Genomic DNA, 23,361 nt, shown 5'->3' with positions numbered 1-23,361 from the left:
CATTTGTTGTATTCTTCACTTTCAAAGTTGAACTCCACGCGGAAAATGCGCCCTTGTTTTCATGAACACATACTGTAGCGTACCTCACCTTTCACAACACACGCGTCTCCAACCCGGGTTGGGGAGCTTTAAGTAGGTTACTTTGGCCGGTTGCTTTCGCTTACGGCCATACCACGCTGAACACGCCCGATCTCGTCCGATCTCGGAAGCTAAGCAGCGTCGGGCCTGGTTAGTACTTGGATGGGAGACCGCCTGGGAATACCAGGTGCCGTAAGTTTTTCTCTCCATCAGCCAGTGCAACTTTTTTTTTTTCAGGCTGTCTGTCTGTGCGTGCCTGCTCCCTAGTACGTAGATGTTCCAACCCCTTTGAATATTTGCTTCCTCCGTTTGAAAGCAAAATAAATAAATAAATAAATAAATAAATAACTAAATGCATAGGTAGGAAATATAGGCTAAGCCAGCAACAGGTCGAACAAAATTGCACGAGTTGACTGTCAACAGTTGGCGGATTGGGGGAGTTTTAGTGCTTGTTTTCATCTGGAATGTTTAGCTTATTTTTTGGGGGTGACAGCTTTGTTTTCTATGTCCCTTTAGTTTTCACCGTTTTGTACAATTCCCGGTCTCGCTGTGTTCATTCGCCCAAGAGCTGCAAAGTCATTTTTTCAACACTGCCTGAGTATGGATAATAGCCTACAGTCTGCATGGCTGTCGACATCCCAGATATTGTGGTGTTTTCCTGAACAACTGTAGGTTACTCGTTTCAGGATGTCCGAGTAGAGCGAGTGACCAAAGTTCCTGTTTTTACGCACAGCGAATTGATATTTGAAAAGCTAATATCAGCGTGCTTCATGAAGTTTTGCTTGACAGCAGTTGCTACTACATAGCCTATGTTGTCGTATTAGAAGCAGCATTCGATTGACGTGTGTCTACTATTACGTATAAGGCCTATATAAACCGTGCGCTAAGGAGAAGCGCTCATTCACGTCTCCGTCGCCGGAGGGAGCGCCACGCTTTCCGTCGTTAGTGTACATTTGTGGACATGTATGGATCATTGGCTGCCAGTGACTCTAGCACACCAGTAGAGAACTGCAGTTGGAGCAGTTGTTTTTACTTTCTCCGTGGCGAAGTTGAAGCAAAGCGGATCCATGAAACAACCCTCTTCACAACACATGACCTGAAGGCGCAATCCTAACTGGCCAGAGACCCAACTCGGAGCGTCTGCATCCCGACCGGTATGTGTACGTTGTTTTCATTGAGAGGCTACGTTTCTAAAACGAAGCTTATATTTCATGAATTGTAAATTAGGGTTGTTCTCTCCAATGAAACATCCCCTGTGTTTTCGCTCCGCTTAAAAAAAGGATTTTTTATTTTATTTTTTATATCCCATCAAATACTTAGTGGTTTTATATTCTCATGCATGGCCAGACACTGATTTCTCTCCTTAGCTTTGAGTATCATCTTTGTTTGAAAAGCTGAGCTTTTTTTTTTTTTTTTACTCCAGTGACGTTTTCTAATTTACTTGTGGTAGTTTCAAATGGTGTACACCAAGTGGTTTTTGCCATGCTATGTCACCATTACAATTTCTTTAGCTTCTAAACAAATCTGTGAGCGTTTTAATCAGAGATAAAGCTGCCCTATGTGTGTTGAACTGTGAGTAAAGTATATGCACTTGCCTAACCAAACTCTTCTGTCAGTACCCTTCGTTTTTAGGATAAAGAAGGAACAGTTATTGGAAATGTTACCAAGTTTTAAATGCCATTTGTTGTATTCTTCACTTTCAAAGTTGAACTCCACGCGGAAAATGCGCCCTTGTTTTCATGAACACATACTGTAGCGTACCTCACCTTTCACAACACACGCGTCTCCAACCCGGGTTGGGGAGCTTTAAGTAGGTTACTTTGGCCGGTTGCTTTCGCTTACGGCCATACCACGCTGAACACGCCCGATCTCGTCCGATCTCGGAAGCTAAGCAGCGTCGGGCCTGGTTAGTACTTGGATGGGAGACCGCCTGGGAATACCAGGTGCCGTAAGTTTTTCTCTCCATCAGCCAGTGCAACTTTTTTTTTTTCAGGCTGTCTGTCTGTGCGTGCCTGCTCCCTAGTACGTAGATGTTCCAACCCCTTTGAATATTTGCTTCCTCCGTTTGAAAGCAAAATAAATAAATAAATAAATAAATAAATAACTAAATGCATAGGTAGGAAATATAGGCTAAGCCAGCAACAGGTCGAACAAAATTGCACGAGTTGACTGTCAACAGTTGGCGGATTGGGGGAGTTTTAGTGCTTGTTTTCATCTGGAATGTTTAGCTTATTTTTTGGGGGTGACAGCTTTGTTTTCTATGTCCCTTTAGTTTTCACCGTTTTGTACAATTCCCGGTCTCGCTGTGTTCATTCGCCCAAGAGCTGCAAAGTCATTTTTTCAACACTGCCTGAGTATGGATAATAGCCTACAGTCTGCATGGCTGTCGACATCCCAGATATTGTGGTGTTTTCCTGAACAACTGTAGGTTACTCGTTTCAGGATGTCCGAGTAGAGCGAGTGACCAAAGTTCCTGTTTTTACGCACAGCGAATTGATATTTGAAAAGCTAATATCAGCGTGCTTCATGAAGTTTTGCTTGACAGCAGTTGCTACTACATAGCCTATGTTGTCGTATTAGAAGCAGCATTCGATTGACGTGTGTCTACTATTACGTATAAGGCCTATATAAACCGTGCGCTAAGGAGAAGCGCTCATTCACGTCTCCGTCGCCGGAGGGAGCGCCACGCTTTCCGTCGTTAGTGTACATTTGTGGACATGTATGGATCATTGGCTGCCAGTGACTCTAGCACACCAGTAGAGAACTGCAGTTGGAGCAGTTGTTTTTACTTTCTCCGTGGCGAAGTTGAAGCAAAGCGGATCCATGAAACAACCCTCTTCACAACACATGACCTGAAGGCGCAATCCTAACTGGCCAGAGACCCAACTCGGAGCGTCTGCATCCCGACCGGTATGTGTACGTTGTTTTCATTGAGAGGCTACGTTTCTAAAACGAAGCTTATATTTCATGAATTGTAAATTAGGGTTGTTCTCTCCAATGAAACATCCCCTGTGTTTTCGCTCCGCTTAAAAAAAGGATTTTTTATTTTATTTTTTATATCCCATCAAATACTTAGTGGTTTTATATTCTCATGCATGGCCAGACACTGATTTCTCTCCTTAGCTTTGAGTATCATCTTTGTTTGAAAAGCTGAGCTTTTTTTTTTTTTTTTACTCCAGTGACGTTTTCTAATTTACTTGTGGTAGTTTCAAATGGTGTACACCAAGTGGTTTTTGCCATGCTATGTCACCATTACAATTTCTTTAGCTTCTAAACAAATCTGTGAGCGTTTTAATCAGAGATAAAGCTGCCCTATGTGTGTTGAACTGTGAGTAAAGTATATGCACTTGCCTAACCAAACTCTTCTGTCAGTACCCTTCGTTTTTAGGATAAAGAAGGAACAGTTATTGGAAATGTTACCAAGTTTTAAATGCCATTTGTTGTATTCTTCACTTTCAAAGTTGAACTCCACGCGGAAAATGCGCCCTTGTTTTCATGAACACATACTGTAGCGTACCTCACCTTTCACAACACACGCGTCTCCAACCCGGGTTGGGGAGCTTTAAGTAGGTTACTTTGGCCGGTTGCTTTCGCTTACGGCCATACCACGCTGAACACGCCCGATCTCGTCCGATCTCGGAAGCTAAGCAGCGTCGGGCCTGGTTAGTACTTGGATGGGAGACCGCCTGGGAATACCAGGTGCCGTAAGTTTTTCTCTCCATCAGCCAGTGCAACTTTTTTTTTTTCAGGCTGTCTGTCTGTGCGTGCCTGCTCCCTAGTACGTAGATGTTCCAACCCCTTTGAATATTTGCTTCCTCCGTTTGAAAGCAAAATAAATAAATAAATAAATAAATAAATAACTAAATGCATAGGTAGGAAATATAGGCTAAGCCAGCAACAGGTCGAACAAAATTGCACGAGTTGACTGTCAACAGTTGGCGGATTGGGGGAGTTTTAGTGCTTGTTTTCATCTGGAATGTTTAGCTTATTTTTTGGGGGTGACAGCTTTGTTTTCTATGTCCCTTTAGTTTTCACCGTTTTGTACAATTCCCGGTCTCGCTGTGTTCATTCGCCCAAGAGCTGCAAAGTCATTTTTTCAACACTGCCTGAGTATGGATAATAGCCTACAGTCTGCATGGCTGTCGACATCCCAGATATTGTGGTGTTTTCCTGAACAACTGTAGGTTACTCGTTTCAGGATGTCCGAGTAGAGCGAGTGACCAAAGTTCCTGTTTTTACGCACAGCGAATTGATATTTGAAAAGCTAATATCAGCGTGCTTCATGAAGTTTTGCTTGACAGCAGTTGCTACTACATAGCCTATGTTGTCGTATTAGAAGCAGCATTCGATTGACGTGTGTCTACTATTACGTATAAGGCCTATATAAACCGTGCGCTAAGGAGAAGCGCTCATTCACGTCTCCGTCGCCGGAGGGAGCGCCACGCTTTCCGTCGTTAGTGTACATTTGTGGACATGTATGGATCATTGGCTGCCAGTGACTCTAGCACACCAGTAGAGAACTGCAGTTGGAGCAGTTGTTTTTACTTTCTCCGTGGCGAAGTTGAAGCAAAGCGGATCCATGAAACAACCCTCTTCACAACACATGACCTGAAGGCGCAATCCTAACTGGCCAGAGACCCAACTCGGAGCGTCTGCATCCCGACCGGTATGTGTACGTTGTTTTCATTGAGAGGCTACGTTTCTAAAACGAAGCTTATATTTCATGAATTGTAAATTAGGGTTGTTCTCTCCAATGAAACATCCCCTGTGTTTTCGCTCCGCTTAAAAAAAGGATTTTTTATTTTATTTTTTATATCCCATCAAATACTTAGTGGTTTTATATTCTCATGCATGGCCAGACACTGATTTCTCTCCTTAGCTTTGAGTATCATCTTTGTTTGAAAAGCTGAGCTTTTTTTTTTTTTTTTACTCCAGTGACGTTTTCTAATTTACTTGTGGTAGTTTCAAATGGTGTACACCAAGTGGTTTTTGCCATGCTATGTCACCATTACAATTTCTTTAGCTTCTAAACAAATCTGTGAGCGTTTTAATCAGAGATAAAGCTGCCCTATGTGTGTTGAACTGTGAGTAAAGTATATGCACTTGCCTAACCAAACTCTTCTGTCAGTACCCTTCGTTTTTAGGATAAAGAAGGAACAGTTATTGGAAATGTTACCAAGTTTTAAATGCCATTTGTTGTATTCTTCACTTTCAAAGTTGAACTCCACGCGGAAAATGCGCCCTTGTTTTCATGAACACATACTGTAGCGTACCTCACCTTTCACAACACACGCGTCTCCAACCCGGGTTGGGGAGCTTTAAGTAGGTTACTTTGGCCGGTTGCTTTCGCTTACGGCCATACCACGCTGAACACGCCCGATCTCGTCCGATCTCGGAAGCTAAGCAGCGTCGGGCCTGGTTAGTACTTGGATGGGAGACCGCCTGGGAATACCAGGTGCCGTAAGTTTTTCTCTCCATCAGCCAGTGCAACTTTTTTTTTTTCAGGCTGTCTGTCTGTGCGTGCCTGCTCCCTAGTACGTAGATGTTCCAACCCCTTTGAATATTTGCTTCCTCCGTTTGAAAGCAAAATAAATAAATAAATAAATAAATAAATAACTAAATGCATAGGTAGGAAATATAGGCTAAGCCAGCAACAGGTCGAACAAAATTGCACGAGTTGACTGTCAACAGTTGGCGGATTGGGGGAGTTTTAGTGCTTGTTTTCATCTGGAATGTTTAGCTTATTTTTTGGGGGTGACAGCTTTGTTTTCTATGTCCCTTTAGTTTTCACCGTTTTGTACAATTCCCGGTCTCGCTGTGTTCATTCGCCCAAGAGCTGCAAAGTCATTTTTTCAACACTGCCTGAGTATGGATAATAGCCTACAGTCTGCATGGCTGTCGACATCCCAGATATTGTGGTGTTTTCCTGAACAACTGTAGGTTACTCGTTTCAGGATGTCCGAGTAGAGCGAGTGACCAAAGTTCCTGTTTTTACGCACAGCGAATTGATATTTGAAAAGCTAATATCAGCGTGCTTCATGAAGTTTTGCTTGACAGCAGTTGCTACTACATAGCCTATGTTGTCGTATTAGAAGCAGCATTCGATTGACGTGTGTCTACTATTACGTATAAGGCCTATATAAACCGTGCGCTAAGGAGAAGCGCTCATTCACGTCTCCGTCGCCGGAGGGAGCGCCACGCTTTCCGTCGTTAGTGTACATTTGTGGACATGTATGGATCATTGGCTGCCAGTGACTCTAGCACACCAGTAGAGAACTGCAGTTGGAGCAGTTGTTTTTACTTTCTCCGTGGCGAAGTTGAAGCAAAGCGGATCCATGAAACAACCCTCTTCACAACACATGACCTGAAGGCGCAATCCTAACTGGCCAGAGACCCAACTCGGAGCGTCTGCATCCCGACCGGTATGTGTACGTTGTTTTCATTGAGAGGCTACGTTTCTAAAACGAAGCTTATATTTCATGAATTGTAAATTAGGGTTGTTCTCTCCAATGAAACATCCCCTGTGTTTTCGCTCCGCTTAAAAAAAGGATTTTTTATTTTATTTTTTATATCCCATCAAATACTTAGTGGTTTTATATTCTCATGCATGGCCAGACACTGATTTCTCTCCTTAGCTTTGAGTATCATCTTTGTTTGAAAAGCTGAGCTTTTTTTTTTTTTTTTACTCCAGTGACGTTTTCTAATTTACTTGTGGTAGTTTCAAATGGTGTACACCAAGTGGTTTTTGCCATGCTATGTCACCATTACAATTTCTTTAGCTTCTAAACAAATCTGTGAGCGTTTTAATCAGAGATAAAGCTGCCCTATGTGTGTTGAACTGTGAGTAAAGTATATGCACTTGCCTAACCAAACTCTTCTGTCAGTACCCTTCGTTTTTAGGATAAAGAAGGAACAGTTATTGGAAATGTTACCAAGTTTTAAATGCCATTTGTTGTATTCTTCACTTTCAAAGTTGAACTCCACGCGGAAAATGCGCCCTTGTTTTCATGAACACATACTGTAGCGTACCTCACCTTTCACAACACACGCGTCTCCAACCCGGGTTGGGGAGCTTTAAGTAGGTTACTTTGGCCGGTTGCTTTCGCTTACGGCCATACCACGCTGAACACGCCCGATCTCGTCCGATCTCGGAAGCTAAGCAGCGTCGGGCCTGGTTAGTACTTGGATGGGAGACCGCCTGGGAATACCAGGTGCCGTAAGTTTTTCTCTCCATCAGCCAGTGCAACTTTTTTTTTTTCAGGCTGTCTGTCTGTGCGTGCCTGCTCCCTAGTACGTAGATGTTCCAACCCCTTTGAATATTTGCTTCCTCCGTTTGAAAGCAAAATAAATAAATAAATAAATAAATAAATAACTTAATGCATAGGTAGGAAATATAGGCTAAGCCAGCAACAGGTCGAACAAAATTGCACGAGTTGACTGTCAACAGTTGGCGGATTGGGGGAGTTTTAGTGCTTGTTTTCATCTGGAATGTTTAGCTTATTTTTTGGGGGTGACAGCTTTGTTTTCTATGTCCCTTTAGTTTTCACCGTTTTGTACAATTCCCGGTCTCGCTGTGTTCATTCGCCCAAGAGCTGCAAAGTCATTTTTTCAACACTGCCTGAGTATGGATAATAGCCTACAGTCTGCATGGCTGTCGACATCCCAGATATTGTGGTGTTTTCCTGAACAACTGTAGGTTACTCGTTTCAGGATGTCCGAGTAGAGCGAGTGACCAAAGTTCCTGTTTTTACGCACAGCGAATTGATATTTGAAAAGCTAATATCAGCGTGCTTCATGAAGTTTTGCTTGACAGCAGTTGCTACTACATAGCCTATGTTGTCGTATTAGATGCAGCATTCGATTGACGTGTGTCTACTATTACGTATAAGGCCTATATAAACCGTGCGCTAAGGAGAAGCGCTCATTCACGTCTCCGTCGCCGGAGGGAGCGCCACGCTTTCCGTCGTTAGTGTACATTTGTGGACATGTATGGATCATTGGCTGCCAGTGACTCTAGCACACCAGTAGAGAACTGCAGTTGGAGCAGTTGTTTTTACTTTCTCCGTGGCGAAGTTGAAGCAAAGCGGATCCATGAAACAACCCTCTTCACAACACATGACCTGAAGGCGCAATCCTAACTGGCCAGAGACCCAACTCGGAGCGTCTGCATCCCGACCGGTATGTGTACGTTGTTTTCATTGAGAGGCTACGTTTCTAAAACGAAGCTTATATTTCATGAATTGTAAATTAGGGTTGTTCTCTCCAATGAAACATCCCCTGTGTTTTCGCTCCGCTTAAAAAAAGGATTTTTTATTTTATTTTTTATATCCCATCAAATACTTAGTGGTTTTATATTCTCATGCATGGCCAGACACTGATTTCTCTCCTTAGCTTTGAGTATCATCTTTGTTTGAAAAGCTGAGCTTTTTTTTTTTTTTTTACTCCAGTGACGTTTTCTAATTTACTTGTGGTAGTTTCAAATGGTGTACACCAAGTGGTTTTTGCCATGCTATGTCACCATTACAATTTCTTTAGCTTCTAAACAAATCTGTGAGCGTTTTAATCAGAGATAAAGCTGCCCTATGTGTGTTGAACTGTGAGTAAAGTATATGCACTTGCCTAACCAAACTCTTCTGTCAGTACCCTTCGTTTTTAGGATAAAGAAGGAACAGTTATTGGAAATGTTACCAAGTTTTAAATGCCATTTGTTGTATTCTTCACTTTCAAAGTTGAACTCCACGCGGAAAATGCGCCCTTGTTTTCATGAACACATACTGTAGCGTACCTCACCTTTCACAACACACGCGTCTCCAACCCGGGTTGGGGAGCTTTAAGTAGGTTACTTTGGCCGGTTGCTTTCGCTTACGGCCATACCACGCTGAACACGCCCGATCTCGTCCGATCTCGGAAGCTAAGCAGCGTCGGGCCTGGTTAGTACTTGGATGGGAGACCGCCTGGGAATACCAGGTGCCGTAAGTTTTTCTCTCCATCAGCCAGTGCAACTTTTTTTTTTTCAGGCTGTCTGTCTGTGCGTGCCTGCTCCCTAGTACGTAGATGTTCCAACCCCTTTGAATATTTGCTTCCTCCGTTTGAAAGCAAAATAAATAAATAAATAAATAAATAAATAACTAAATGCATAGGTAGGAAATATAGGCTAAGCCAGCAACAGGTCGAACAAAATTGCACGAGTTGACTGTCAACAGTTGGCGGATTGGGGGAGTTTTAGTGCTTGTTTTCATCTGGAATGTTTAGCTTATTTTTTGGGGGTGACAGCTTTGTTTTCTATGTCCCTTTAGTTTTCACCGTTTTGTACAATTCCCGGTCTCGCTGTGTTCATTCGCCCAAGAGCTGCAAAGTCATTTTTTCAACACTGCCTGAGTATGGATAATAGCCTACAGTCTGCATGGCTGTCGACATCCCAGATATTGTGGTGTTTTCCTGAACAACTGTAGGTTACTCGTTTCAGGATGTCCGAGTAGAGCGAGTGACCAAAGTTCCTGTTTTTACGCACAGCGAATTGATATTTGAAAAGCTAATATCAGCGTGCTTCATGAAGTTTTGCTTGACAGCAGTTGCTACTACATAGCCTATGTTGTCGTATTAGATGCAGCATTCGATTGACGTGTGTCTACTATTACGTATAAGGCCTATATAAACCGTGCGCTAAGGAGAAGCGCTCATTCACGTCTCCGTCGCCGGAGGGAGCGCCACGCTTTCCGTCGTTAGTGTACATTTGTGGACATGTATGGATCATTGGCTGCCAGTGACTCTAGCACACCAGTAGAGAACTGCAGTTGGAGCAGTTGTTTTTACTTTCTCCGTGGCGAAGTTGAAGCAAAGCGGATCCATGAAACAACCCTCTTCACAACACATGACCTGAAGGCGCAATCCTAACTGGCCAGAGACCCAACTCGGAGCGTCTGCATCCCGACCGGTATGTGTACGTTGTTTTCATTGAGAGGCTACGTTTCTAAAACGAAGCTTATATTTCATGAATTGTAAATTAGGGTTGTTCTCTCCAATGAAACATCCCCTGTGTTTTCGCTCCGCTTAAAAAAAGGATTTTTTATTTGATTTTTTATATCCCATCAAATACTTAGTGGTTTTATATTCTCATGCATGGCCAGACACTGATTTCTCTCCTTAGCTTTGAGTATCATCTTTGTTTGAAAAGCTGAGCTTTTTTTTTTTTTTTTTACTCCAGTGACGTTTTCTAATTTACTTGTGGTAGTTTCAAATGGTGTACACCAAGTGGTTTTTGCCATGCTATGTCACCATTACAATTTCTTTAGCTTCTAAACAAATCTGTGAGCGTTTTAATCAGAGATAAAGCTGCCCTATGTGTGTTGAACTGTGAGTAAAGTATATGCACTTGCCTAACCAAACTCTTCTGTCAGTACCCTTCGTTTTTAGGATAAAGAAGGAACAGTTATTGGAAATGTTACCAAGTTTTAAATGCCATTTGTTGTATTCTTCACTTTCAAAGTTGAACTCCACGCGGAAAATGCGCCCTTGTTTTCATGAACACATACTGTAGCGTACCTCACCTTTCACAACACACGCGTCTCCAACCCGGGTTGGGGAGCTTTAAGTAGGTTACTTTGGCCGGTTGCTTTCGCTTACGGCCATACCACGCTGAACACGCCCGATCTCGTCCGATCTCGGAAGCTAAGCAGCGTCGGGCCTGGTTAGTACTTGGATGGGAGACCGCCTGGGAATACCAGGTGCCGTAAGTTTTTCTCTCCATCAGCCAGTGCAACTTTTTTTTTTTCAGGCTGTCTGTCTGTGCGTGCCTGCTCCCTAGTACGTAGATGTTCCAACCCCTTTGAATATTTGCTTCCTCCGTTTGAAAGCAAAATAAATAAATAAATAAATAAATAAATAACTAAATGCATAGGTAGGAAATATAGGCTAAGCCAGCAACAGGTCGAACAAAATTGCACGAGTTGACTGTCAACAGTTGGCGGATTGGGGGAGTTTTAGTGCTTGTTTTCATCTGGAATGTTTAGCTTATTTTTTGGGGGTGACAGCTTTGTTTTCTATGTCCCTTTAGTTTTCACCGTTTTGTACAATTCCCGGTCTCGCTGTGTTCATTCGCCCAAGAGCTGCAAAGTCATTTTTTCAACACTGCCTGAGTATGGATAATAGCCTACAGTCTGCATGGCTGTCGACATCCCAGATATTGTGGTGTTTTCCTGAACAACTGTAGGTTACTCGTTTCAGGATGTCCGAGTAGAGCGAGTGACCAAAGTTCCTGTTTTTACGCACAGCGAATTGATATTTGAAAAGCTAATATCAGCGTGCTTCATGAAGTTTTGCTTGACAGCAGTTGCTACTACATAGCCTATGTTGTCGTATTAGATGCAGCATTCGATTGACGTGTGTCTACTATTACGTATAAGGCCTATATAAACCGTGCGCTAAGGAGAAGCGCTCATTCACGTCTCCGTCGCCGGAGGGAGCGCCACGCTTTCCGTCGTTAGTGTACATTTGTGGACATGTATGGATCATTGGCTGCCAGTGACTCTAGCACACCAGTAGAGAACTGCAGTTGGAGCAGTTGTTTTTACTTTCTCCGTGGCGAAGTTGAAGCAAAGCGGATCCATGAAACAACCCTCTTCACAACACATGACCTGAAGGCGCAATCCTAACTGGCCAGAGACCCAACTCGGAGCGTCTGCATCCCGACCGGTATGTGTACGTTGTTTTCATTGAGAGGCTACGTTTCTAAAACGAAGCTTATATTTCATGAATTGTAAATTAGGGTTGTTCTCTCCAATGAAACATCCCCTGTGTTTTCGCTCCGCTTAAAAAAAGGATTTTTTATTTTATTTTTTATATCCCATCAAATACTTAGTGGTTTTATATTCTCATGCATGGCCAGACACTGATTTCTCTCCTTAGCTTTGAGTATCATCTTTGTTTGAAAAGCTGAGCTTTTTTTTTTTTTTTTTACTCCAGTGACGTTTTCTAATTTACTTGTGGTAGTTTCAAATGGTGTACACCAAGTGGTTTTTGCCATGCTATGTCACCATTACAATTTCTTTAGCTTCTAAACAAATCTGTGAGCGTTTTAATCAGAGATAAAGCTGCCCTATGTGTGTTGAACTGTGAGTAAAGTATATGCACTTGCCTAACCAAACTCTTCTGTCAGTACCCTTCGTTTTTAGGATAAAGAAGGAACAGTTATTGGAAATGTTACCAAGTTTTAAATGCCATTTGTTGTATTCTTCACTTTCAAAGTTGAACTCCACGCGGAAAATGCGCCCTTGTTTTCATGAACACATACTGTAGCGTACCTCACCTTTCACAACACACGCGTCTCCAACCCGGGTTGGGGAGCTTTAAGTAGGTTACTTTGGCCGGTTGCTTTCGCTTACGGCCATACCACGCTGAACACGCCCGATCTCGTCCGATCTCGGAAGCTAAGCAGCGTCGGGCCTGGTTAGTACTTGGATGGGAGACCGCCTGGGAATACCAGGTGCCGTAAGTTTTTCTCTCCATCAGCCAGTGCAACTTTTTTTTTTTCAGGCTGTCTGTCTGTGCGTGCCTGCTCCCTAGTACGTAGATGTTCCAACCCCTTTGAATATTTGCTTCCTCCGTTTGAAAGCAAAATAAATAAATAAATAAATAAATAAATAACTTAATGCATAGGTAGGAAATATAGGCTAAGCCAGCAACAGGTCGAACAAAATTGCACGAGTTGACTGTCAACAGTTGGCGGATTGGGGGAGTTTTAGTGCTTGTTTTCATCTGGAATGTTTAGCTTATTTTTTGGGGGTGACAGCTTTGTTTTCTATGTCCCTTTAGTTTTCACCGTTTTGTACAATTCCCGGTCTCGCTGTGTTCATTCGCCCAAGAGCTGCAAAGTCATTTTTTCAACACTGCCTGAGTATGGATAATAGCCTACAGTCTGCATGGCTGTCGACATCCCAGATATTGTGGTGTTTTCCTGAACAACTGTAGGTTACTCGTTTCAGGATGTCCGAGTAGAGCGAGTGACCAAAGTTCCTGTTTTTACGCACAGCGAATTGATATTTGAAAAGCTAATATCAGCGTGCTTCATGAAGTTTTGCTTGACAGCAGTTGCTACTACATAGCCTATGTTGTCGTATTAGATGCAGCATTCGATTGACGTGTGTCTACTATTACGTATAAGGCCTATATAAACCGTGCGCTAAGGAGAAGCGCTCATTCACGTCTCCGTCGCCGGAGGGAGCGCCACGCTTTCCGTCGTTAGTGTACATTTGTGGACATGTATGGATCATTGGCTGCCAGTGACTCTAGCACACCAGTAGAGAACTGCAGTTGGAGCAGTTGTTTTTACTTTCTCCGTGGCGAAGTTGAAGCAAAGCGGATCCATGAAACAACCCTCTTCACAACACATGACCTGAAGGCGCAATCCTAACTGGCCAGAGACCCAACTCGGAGCGTCTGCATCCCGACCGGTATGTGTACGTTGTTTTCATTGAGAGGCTACGTTTCTAAAACGAAGCTTATATTTCATGAATTGTAAATTAGGGTTGTTCTCTCCAATGAAACATCCCCTGTGTTTTCGCTCCGCTTAAAAAAAGGATTTTTTATTTTATTTTTTATATCCCATCAAATACTTAGTGGTTTTATATTCTCATGCATGGCCAGACACTGATTTCTCTCCTTAGCTTTGAGTATCATCTTTGTTTGAAAAGCTGAGCTTTTTTTTTTTTTTTTACTCCAGTGACGTTTTCTAATTTACTTGTGGTAGTTTCAAATGGTGTACACCAAGTGGTTTTTGCCATGCTATGTCACCATTACAATTTCTTTAGCTTCTAAACAAATCTGTGAGCGTTTTAATCAGAGATAAAGCTGCCCTATGTGTGTTGAACTGTGAGTAAAGTATATGCACTTGCCTAACCAAACTCTTCTGTCAGTACCCTTCGTTTTTAGGATAAAGAAGGAACAGTTATTGGAAATGTTACCAAGTTTTAAATGCCATTTGTTGTATTCTTCACTTTCAAAGTTGAACTCCACGCGGAAAATGCGCCCTTGTTTTCATGAACACATACTGTAGCGTACCTCACCTTTCACAACACACGCGTCTCCAACCCGGGTTGGGGAGCTTTAAGTAGGTTACTTTGGCCGGTTGCTTTCGCTTACGGCCATACCACGCTGAACACGACCGATCTCGTCCGATCTCGGAAGCTAAGCAGCGTCGGGCCTGGTTAGTACTTGGATGGGAGACCGCCTGGGAATACCAGGTGCCGTAAGTTTTTCTCTCCATCAGCCAGTGCAACTTTTTTTTTTTCAGGCTGTCTGTCTGTGCGTGCCTGCTCCCTAGTACGTAGATGTTCCAACCCCTTTGAATATTTGCTTCCTCCGTTTGAAAGAAAAATAAATAAATAAATAAATAAATAAATAACTAAATGCATAGGTAGGAAATATAGGCTAAGCCAGCAACAGGTCGAACAAAATTGCACGAGTTGACTGTCAACAGTTGGCGGATTGGGGGAGTTTTAGTGCTTGTTTTCATCTGGAATGTTTAGCTTATTTTTTGGGGGTGACAGCTTTGTTTTCTATGTCCCTTTAGTTTTCACCGTTTTGTACAATTCCCGGTCTCGCTGTGTTCATTCGCCCAAGAGCTGCAAAGTCATTTTTTCAACACTGCCTGAGTATGGATAATAGCCTACAGTCTGCATGGCTGTCGACATCCCAGATATTGTGGTGTTTTCCTGAACAACTGTAGGTTACTCGTTTCAGGATGTCCGAGTAGAGCGAGTGACCAAAGTTCCTGTTTTTACGCACAGCGAATTGATATTTGAAAAGCTAATATCAGCGTGCTTCATGAAGTTTTGCTTGACAGCAGTTGCTACTACATAGCCTATGTTGTCGTATTAGATGCAGCATTCGATTGACGTGTGTCTACTATTACGTATAAGGCCTATATAAACCGTGCGCTAAGGAGAAGCGCTCATTCACGTCTCCGTCGCCGGAGGGAGCGCCACGCTTTCCGTCGTTAGTGTACATTTGTGGACATGTATGGATCATTGGCTGCCAGTGACTCTAGCACACCAGTAGAGAACTGCAGTTGGAGCAGTTGTTTTTACTTTCTCCGTGGCGAAGTTGAAGCAAAGCGGATCCATGAAACAACCCTCTTCACAACACATGACCTGAAGGCGCAATCCTAACTGGCCAGAGACCCAACTCGGAGCGTCTGCATCCCGACCGGTATGTGTACGTTGTTTTCATTGAGAGGCTACGTTTCTAAAACGAAGCTTATATTTCATGAATTGTAAATTAGGGTTGTTCTCTCCAATGAAACATCCCCTGTGTTTTCGCTCCGCTTAAAAAAAGGATTTTTTATTTTATTTTTTATATCCCATCAAATACTTAGTGGTTTTATATTCTCATGCATGGCCAGACACTGATTTCTCTCCTTAGCTTTGAGTATCATCTTTGTTTGAAAAGCTGAGCTTTTTTTTTTTTTTTTTACTCCAGTGACGTTTTCTAATTTACTTGTGGTAGTTTCAAATGGTGTACACCAAGTGGTTTTTGCCATGCTATGTCACCATTACAATTTCTTTAGCTTCTAAACAAATCTGTGAGCGTTTTAATCAGAGATAAAGCTGCCCTATGTGTGTTGAACTGTGAGTAAAGTATATGCACTTGCCTAACCAAACTCTTCTGTCAGTACCCTTCGTTTTTAGGATAAAGAAGGAACAGTTATTGGAAATGTTACCAAGTTTTAAATGCCATTTGTTGTATTCTTCACTTTCAAAGTTGAACTCCACGCGGAAAATGCGCCCTTGTTTTCATGAACACATACTGTAGCGTACCTCACCTTTCACAACACACGCGTCTCCAACCCGGGTTGGGGAGCTTTAAGTAGGTTACTTTGGCCGGTTGCTTTCGCTTACGGCCATACCACGCTGAACACGCCCGATCTCGTCCGATCTCGGAAGCTAAGCAGCGTCGGGCCTGGTTAGTACTTGGATGGGAGACCGCCTGGGAATACCAGGTGCCGTAAGTTTTTCTCTCCATCAGCCAGTGCAACTTTTTTTTTTTCAGGCTGTCTGTCTGTGCGTGCCTGCTCCCTAGTACGTAGATGTTCCAACCCCTTTGAATATTTGCTTCCTCCGTTTGAAAGCAAAATAAATAAATAAATAAATAAATAAATAACTTAATGCATAGGTAGGAAATATAGGCTAAGCCAGCAACAGGTCGAACAAAATTGCACGAGTTGACTGTCAACAGTTGGCGGATTGGGGGAGTTTTAGTGCTTGTTTTCATCTGGAATGTTTAGCTTATTTTTTGGGGGTGACAGCTTTGTTTTCTATGTCCCTTTAGTTTTCACCGTTTTGTACAATTCCCGGTCTCGCTGTGTTCATTCGCCCAAGAGCTGCAAAGTCATTTTTTCAACACTGCCTGAGTATGGATAATAGCCTACAGTCTGCATGGCTGTCGACATCCCAGATATTGTGGTGTTTTCCTGAACAACTGTAGGTTACTCGTTTCAGGATGTCCGAGTAGAGCGAGTGACCAAAGTTCCTGTTTTTACGCACAGCGAATTGATATTTGAAAAGCTAATATCAGCGTGCTTCATGAAGTTTTGCTTGACAGCAGTTGCTACTACATAGCCTATGTTGTCGTATTAGATGCAGCATTCGATTGACGTGTGTCTACTATTACGTATAAGGCCTATATAAACCGTGCGCTAAGGAGAAGCGCTCATTCACGTCTCCGTCGCCGGAGGGAGCGCCACGCTTTCCGTCGTTAGTGTACATTTGTGGACATGTATGGATCATTGGCTGCCAGTGACTCTAGCACACCAGTAGAGAACTGCAGTTGGAGCAGTTGTTTTTACTTTCTCCGTGGCGAAGTTGAAGCAAAGCGGATCCATGAAACAACCCTCTTCACAACACATGACCTGAAGGCGCAATCCTAACTGGCCAGAGACCCAACTCGGAGCGTCTGCATCCCGACCGGTATGTGTACGTTGTTTTCATTGAGAGGCTACGTTTCTAAAACGAAGCTTATATTTCATGAATTGTAAATTAGGGTTGTTCTCTCCAATGAAACATCCCCTGTGTTTTCGCTCCGCTTAAAAAAAGGATTTTTTATTTTATTTTTTATATCCCATCAAATACTTAGTGGTTTTATATTCTCATGCATGGCCAGACACTGATTTCTCTCCTTAGCTTTGAGTATCATCTTTGTTTGAAAAGCTGAGCTTTTTTTTTTTTTTTTTACTCCAGTGACGTTTTCTAATTTACTTGTGGTAGTTTCAAATGGTGTACACCAAGTGGTTTTTGCCATGCTATGTCACCATTACAATTTCTTTAGCTTCTAAACAAATCTGTGAGCGTTTTAATCAGAGATAAAGCTGCCCTATGTGTGTTGAACTGTGAGTAAAGTATATGCACTTGCCTAACCAAACTCTTCTGTCAGTACCCTTCGTTTTTAGGATAAAGAAGGAACAGTTATTGGAAATGTTACCAAGTTTTAAATGCCATTTGTTGTATTCTTCACTTTCAAAGTTGAACTCCACGCGGAAAATGCGCCCTTGTTTTCATGAACACATACTGTAGCGTACCTCACCTTTCACAACACACGCGTCTCCAACCCGGGTTGGGGAGCTTTAAGTAGGTTACTTTGGCCGGTTGCTTTCGCTTACGGCCATACCACGCTGAACACGCCCGATCTCGTCCGATCTCGGAAGCTAAGCAGCGTCGGGCCTGGTTAGTACTTGGATGGGAGACCGCCTGGGAATACCAGGTGCCGTAAGTTTTTCTCTCCATCAGCCAGTGCAACTTTTTTTTTTTCAGGCTGTCTGTCTGTGCGTGCCTGCTCCCTAGTACGTAGATGTTCCAACCCCTTTGAATATTTGCTTCCTCCGTTTGAAAGCAAAATAAATAAATAAATAAATAAATAAATAACTTAATGCATAGGTAGGAAATATAGGCTAAGCCAGCAACAGGTCGAACAAAATTGCACGAGTTGACTGTCAACAGTTGGCGGATTGGGGGAGTTTTAGTGCTTGTTTTCATCTGGAATGTTTAGCTTATTTTTTGGGGGTGACAGCTTTGTTTTCTATGTCCCTTTAGTTTTCACCGTTTTGTACAATTCCCGGTCTCGCTGTGTTCATTCGCCCAAGAGCTGCAAAGTCATTTTTTCAACACTGCCTGAGTATGGATAATAGCCTACAGTCTGCATGGCTGTCGACATCCCAGATATTGTGGTGTTTTCCTGAACAACTGTAGGTTACTCGTTTCAGGATGTCCGAGTAGAGCGAGTGACCAAAGTTCCTGTTTTTACGCACAGCGAATTGATATTTGAAAAGCTAATATCAGCGTGCTTCATGAAGTTTTGCTTGACAGCAGTTGCTACTACATAGCCTATGTTGTCGTATTAGATGCAGCATTCGATTGACGTGTGTCTACTATTACGTATAAGGCCTATATAAACCGTGCGCTAAGGAGAAGCGCTCATTCACGTCTCCGTCGCCGGAGGGAGCGCCACGCTTTCCGTCGTTAGTGTACATTTGTGGACATGTATGGATCATTGGCTGCCAGTGACTCTAGCACACCAGTAGAGAACTGCAGTTGGAGCAGTTGTTTTTACTTTCTCCGTGGCGAAGTTGAAGCAAAGCGGATCCATGAAACAACCCTCTTCACAACACATGACCTGAAGGCGCAATCCTAACTGGCCAGAGACCCAACTCGGAGCGTCTGCATCCCGACCGGTATGTGTACGTTGTTTTCATTGAGAGGCTACGTTTCTAAAACGAAGCTTATATTTCATGAATTGTAAATTAGGGTTGTTCTCTCCAATGAAACATCCCCTGTGTTTTCGCTCCGCTTAAAAAAAGGATTTTTTATTTTATTTTTTATATCCCATCAAATACTTAGTGGTTTTATATTCTCATGCATGGCCAGACACTGATTTCTCTCCTTAGCTTTGAGTATCATCTTTGTTTGAAAAGCTGAGCTTTTTTTTTTTTTTTTACTCCAGTGACGTTTTCTAATTTACTTGTGGTAGTTTCAAATGGTGTACACCAAGTGGTTTTTGCCATGCTATGTCACCATTACAATTTCTTTAGCTTCTAAACAAATCTGTGAGCGTTTTAATCAGAGATAAAGCTGCCCTATGTGTGTTGAACTGTGAGTAAAGTATATGCACTTGCCTAACCAAACTCTTCTGTCAGTACCCTTCGTTTTTAGGATAAAGAAGGAACAGTTATTGGAAATGTTACCAAGTTTTAAATGCCATTTGTTGTATTCTTCACTTTCAAAGTTGAACTCCACGCGGAAAATGCGCCCTTGTTTTCATGAACACATACTGTAGCGTACCTCACCTTTCACAACACACGCGTCTCCAACCCGGGTTGGGGAGCTTTAAGTAGGTTACTTTGGCCGGTTGCTTTCGCTTACGGCCATACCACGCTGAACACGACCGATCTCGTCCGATCTCGGAAGCTAAGCAGCGTCGGGCCTGGTTAGTACTTGGATGGGAGACCGCCTGGGAATACCAGGTGCCGTAAGTTTTTCTCTCCATCAGCCAGTGCAACTTTTTTTTTTTCAGGCTGTCTGTCTGTGCGTGCCTGCTCCCTAGTACGTAGATGTTCCAACCCCTTTGAATATTTGCTTCCTCCGTTTGAAAGAAAAATAAATAAATAAATAAATAAATAAATAACTAAATGCATAGGTAGGAAATATAGGCTAAGCCAGCAACAGGTCGAACAAAATTGCACGAGTTGACTGTCAACAGTTGGCGGATTGGGGGAGTTTTAGTGCTTGTTTTCATCTGGAATGTTTAGCTTATTTTTTGGGGGTGACAGCTTTGTTTTCTATGTCCCTTTAGTTTTCACCGTTTTGTACAATTCCCGGTCTCGCTGTGTTCATTCGCCCAAGAGCTGCAAAGTCATTTTTTCAACACTGCCTGAGTATGGATAATAGCCTACAGTCTGCATGGCTGTCGACATCCCAGATATTGTGGTGTTTTCCTGAACAACTGTAGGTTACTCGTTTCAGGATGTCCGAGTAGAGCGAGTGACCAAAGTTCCTGTTTTTACGCACAGCGAATTGATATTTGAAAAGCTAATATCAGCGTGCTTCATGAAGTTTTGCTTGACAGCAGTTGCTACTACATAGCCTATGTTGTCGTATTAGATGCAGCATTCGATTGACGTGTGTCTACTATTACGTATAAGGCCTATATAAACCGTGCGCTAAGGAGAAGCGCTCATTCACGTCTCCGTCGCCGGAGGGAGCGCCACGCTTTCCGTCGTTAGTGTACATTTGTGGACATGTATGGATCATTGGCTGCCAGTGACTCTAGCACACCAGTAGAGAACTGCAGTTGGAGCAGTTGTTTTTACTTTCTCCGTGGCGAAGTTGAAGCAAAGCGGATCCATGAAACAACCCTCTTCACAACACATGACCTGAAGGCGCAATCCTAACTGGCCAGAGACCCAACTCGGAGCGTCTGCATCCCGACCGGTATGTGTACGTTGTTTTCATTGAGAGGCTACGTTTCTAAAACGAAGCTTATATTTCATGAATTGTAAATTAGGGTTGTTCTCTCCAATGAAACATCCCCTGTGTTTTCGCTCCGCTTAAAAAAAGGATTTTTTATTTTATTTTTTATATCCCATCAAATACTTAGTGGTTTTATATTCTCATGCATGGCCAGACACTGATTTCTCTCCTTAGCTTTGAGTATCATCTTTGTTTGAAAAGCTGAGCTTTTTTTTTTTTTTTTACTCCAGTGACGTTTTCTAATTTACTTGTGGTAGTTTCAAATGGTGTACACCAAGTGGTTTTTGCCATGCTATGTCACCTTTACAATTTCTTTAGCTTCTAAACAAATCTGTGAGCGTTTTAATCAGAGATAAAGCTGCCCTATGTGTGTTGAACTGTGAGTAAAGTATATGCACTTGCCTAACCAAACTCTTCTGTCAGTACCCTTCGTTTTTAGGATAAAGAAGGAACAGTTATTGGAAATGTTACCAAGTTTTAAATGCCATTTGTTGTATTCTTCACTTTCAAAGTTGAACTCCACGCGGAAAATGCGCCCTTGTTTTCATGAACACATACTGTAGCGTACCTCACCTTTCACAACACACGCGTCTCCAACCCGGGTTGGGGAGCTTTAAGTAGGTTACTTTGGCCGGTTGCTTTCGCTTACGGCCATACCACGCTGAACACGCCCGATCTCGTCCGATCTCGGAAGCTAAGCAGCGTCGGGCCTGGTTAGTACTTGGATGGGAGACCGCCTGGGAATACCAGGTGCCGTAAGTTTTTCTCTCCATCAGCCAGTGCAACTTTTTTTTTTTCAGGCTGTCTGTCTGTGCGTGCCTGCTCCCTAGTACGTAGATGTTCCAACCCCTTTGAATATTTGCTTCCTCCGTTTGAAAGCAAAATAAATAAATAAATAAATAAATAAATAACTAAATGCATAGGTAGGAAATATAGGCTAAGCCAGCAACAGGTCGAACAAAATTGCACGAGTTGACTGTCAACAGTTGGCGGATTGGGGGAGTTTTAGTGCTTGTTTTCATCTGGAATGTTTAGCTTATTTTTTGGGGGTGACAGCTTTGTTTTCTATGTCCCTTTAGTTTTCACCGTTTTGTACAATTCCCGGTCTCGCTGTGTTCATTCGCCCAAGAGCTGCAAAGTCATTTTTTCAACACTGCCTGAGTATGGATAATAGCCTACAGTCTGCATGGCTGTCGACATCCCAGATATTGTGGTGTTTTCCTGAACAACTGTAGGTTACTCGTTTCAGGATGTCCGAGTAGAGCGAGTGACCAAAGTTCCTGTTTTTACGCACAGCGAATTGATATTTGAAAAGCTAATATCAGCGTGCTTCATGAAGTTTTGCTTGACAGCAGTTGCTACTACATAGCCTATGTTGTCGTATTAGATGCAGCATTCGATTGACGTGTGTCTACTATTACGTATAAGGCCTATATAAACCGTGCGCTAAGGAGAAGCGCTCATTCACGTCTCCGTCGCCGGAGGGAGCGCCACGCTTTCCGTCGTTAGTGTACATTTGTGGACATGTATGGATCATTGGCTGCCAGTGACTCTAGCACACCAGTAGAGAACTGCAGTTGGAGCAGTTGTTTTTACTTTCTCCGTGGCGAAGTTGAAGCAAAGCGGATCCATGAAACAACCCTCTTCACAACACATGACCTGAAGGCGCAATCCTAACTGGCCAGAGACCCAACTCGGAGCGTCTGCATCCCGACCGGTATGTGTACGTTGTTTTCATTGAGAGGCTACGTTTCTAAAACGAAGCTTATATTTCATGAATTGTAAATTAGGGTTGTTCTCTCCAATGAAACATCCCCTGTGTTTTCGCTCCGCTTAAAAAAAGGATTTTTTATTTTATTTTTTATATCCCATCAAATACTTAGTGGTTTTATATTCTCATGCATGGCCAGACACTGATTTCTCTCCTTAGCTTTGAGTATCATCTTTGTTTGAAAAGCTGAGCTTTTTTTTTTTTTTTTACTCCAGTGACGTTTTCTAATTTACTTGTGGTAGTTTCAAATGGTGTACACCAAGTGGTTTTTGCCATGCTATGTCACCATTACAATTTCTTTAGCTTCTAAACAAATCTGTGAGCGTTTTAATCAGAGATAAAGCTGCCCTATGTGTGTTGAACTGTGAGTAAAGTATATGCACTTGCCTAACCAAACTCTTCTGTCAGTACCCTTCGTTTTTAGGATAAAGAAGGAACAGTTATTGGAAATGTTACCAAGTTTTAAATGCCATTTGTTGTATTCTTCACTTTCAAAGTTGAACTCCACGCGGAAAATGCGCCCTTGTTTTCATGAACACATACTGTAGCGTACCTCACCTTTCACAACACACGCGTCTCCAACCCGGGTTGGGGAGCTTTAAGTAGGTTACTTTGGCCGGTTGCTTTCGCTTACGGCCATACCACGCTGAACACGCCCGATCTCGTCCGATCTCGGAAGCTAAGCAGCGTCGGGCCTGGTTAGTACTTGGATGGGAGACCGCCTGGGAATACCAGGTGCCGTAAGTTTTTCTCTCCATCAGCCAGTGCAACTTTTTTTTTTTCAGGCTGTCTGTCTGTGCGTGCCTGCTCCCTAGTACGTAGATGTTCCAACCCCTTTGAATATTTGCTTCCTCCGTTTGAAAGCAAAATAAATAAATAAATAAATAAATAAATAACTTAATGCATAGGTAGGAAATATAGGCTAAGCCAGCAACAGGTCGAACAAAATTGCACGAGTTGACTGTCAACAGTTGGCGGATTGGGGGAGTTTTAGTGCTT

General features: G+C 42.8%; 14 non-coding genes across 14 annotated transcripts; all 14 read left to right on the top strand.

The window, feature by feature from the left end:
* Positions 1-158: 158 nt before the first annotated feature.
* On the top strand, positions 159-277 carry LOC134063173 (5S ribosomal RNA). The gene has a single exon (XR_009935945.1). It is a non-coding gene; the product is annotated as a 5S ribosomal RNA (ribosomal RNA).
* A 1,637-nt stretch (positions 278-1,914) lies between these two features.
* LOC134063172 (5S ribosomal RNA) lies at positions 1,915-2,033 on the top strand. The gene has a single exon (XR_009935944.1). It is a non-coding gene; the product is annotated as a 5S ribosomal RNA (ribosomal RNA).
* A 1,637-nt stretch (positions 2,034-3,670) lies between these two features.
* On the top strand, positions 3,671-3,789 carry LOC134063171 (5S ribosomal RNA). The gene has a single exon (XR_009935943.1). It is a non-coding gene; the product is annotated as a 5S ribosomal RNA (ribosomal RNA).
* Positions 3,790-5,426: 1,637 nt separating this feature from the next.
* Positions 5,427-5,545, top strand: LOC134063170 (5S ribosomal RNA). Its single transcript, XR_009935942.1, has one exon. It is a non-coding gene; the product is annotated as a 5S ribosomal RNA (ribosomal RNA).
* A 1,637-nt stretch (positions 5,546-7,182) lies between these two features.
* On the top strand, positions 7,183-7,301 carry LOC134063169 (5S ribosomal RNA). The gene has a single exon (XR_009935941.1). It is a non-coding gene; the product is annotated as a 5S ribosomal RNA (ribosomal RNA).
* Positions 7,302-8,938: 1,637 nt separating this feature from the next.
* On the top strand, positions 8,939-9,057 carry LOC134063168 (5S ribosomal RNA). Its single transcript, XR_009935940.1, has one exon. It is a non-coding gene; the product is annotated as a 5S ribosomal RNA (ribosomal RNA).
* A 1,638-nt stretch (positions 9,058-10,695) lies between these two features.
* On the top strand, positions 10,696-10,814 carry LOC134063167 (5S ribosomal RNA). Its single transcript, XR_009935939.1, has one exon. It is a non-coding gene; the product is annotated as a 5S ribosomal RNA (ribosomal RNA).
* A 1,638-nt stretch (positions 10,815-12,452) lies between these two features.
* Positions 12,453-12,571, top strand: LOC134063166 (5S ribosomal RNA). The gene has a single exon (XR_009935938.1). It is a non-coding gene; the product is annotated as a 5S ribosomal RNA (ribosomal RNA).
* A 1,637-nt stretch (positions 12,572-14,208) lies between these two features.
* Positions 14,209-14,327, top strand: LOC134063202 (5S ribosomal RNA). The gene has a single exon (XR_009935973.1). It is a non-coding gene; the product is annotated as a 5S ribosomal RNA (ribosomal RNA).
* A 1,638-nt stretch (positions 14,328-15,965) lies between these two features.
* LOC134063165 (5S ribosomal RNA) lies at positions 15,966-16,084 on the top strand. The gene has a single exon (XR_009935937.1). It is a non-coding gene; the product is annotated as a 5S ribosomal RNA (ribosomal RNA).
* Positions 16,085-17,722: 1,638 nt separating this feature from the next.
* Positions 17,723-17,841, top strand: LOC134063163 (5S ribosomal RNA). The gene has a single exon (XR_009935935.1). It is a non-coding gene; the product is annotated as a 5S ribosomal RNA (ribosomal RNA).
* A 1,637-nt stretch (positions 17,842-19,478) lies between these two features.
* On the top strand, positions 19,479-19,597 carry LOC134063201 (5S ribosomal RNA). Its single transcript, XR_009935972.1, has one exon. It is a non-coding gene; the product is annotated as a 5S ribosomal RNA (ribosomal RNA).
* A 1,637-nt stretch (positions 19,598-21,234) lies between these two features.
* Positions 21,235-21,353, top strand: LOC134063162 (5S ribosomal RNA). Its single transcript, XR_009935934.1, has one exon. It is a non-coding gene; the product is annotated as a 5S ribosomal RNA (ribosomal RNA).
* Positions 21,354-22,990: 1,637 nt separating this feature from the next.
* Positions 22,991-23,109, top strand: LOC134063161 (5S ribosomal RNA). Its single transcript, XR_009935933.1, has one exon. It is a non-coding gene; the product is annotated as a 5S ribosomal RNA (ribosomal RNA).
* Positions 23,110-23,361: the final 252 nt, after the last annotated feature.

Source organism: Sardina pilchardus, chromosome 17 (assembly GCF_963854185.1).
Source record: "Sardina pilchardus chromosome 17, fSarPil1.1, whole genome shotgun sequence".
In the NCBI taxonomy this organism is placed as follows: Eukaryota; Metazoa; Chordata; class Actinopteri; order Clupeiformes; family Clupeidae; genus Sardina; species Sardina pilchardus.
The sequence above is the reverse complement of the archived record's forward strand: the minus strand, read 5'-3'. Positions and strand labels throughout refer to the sequence as shown.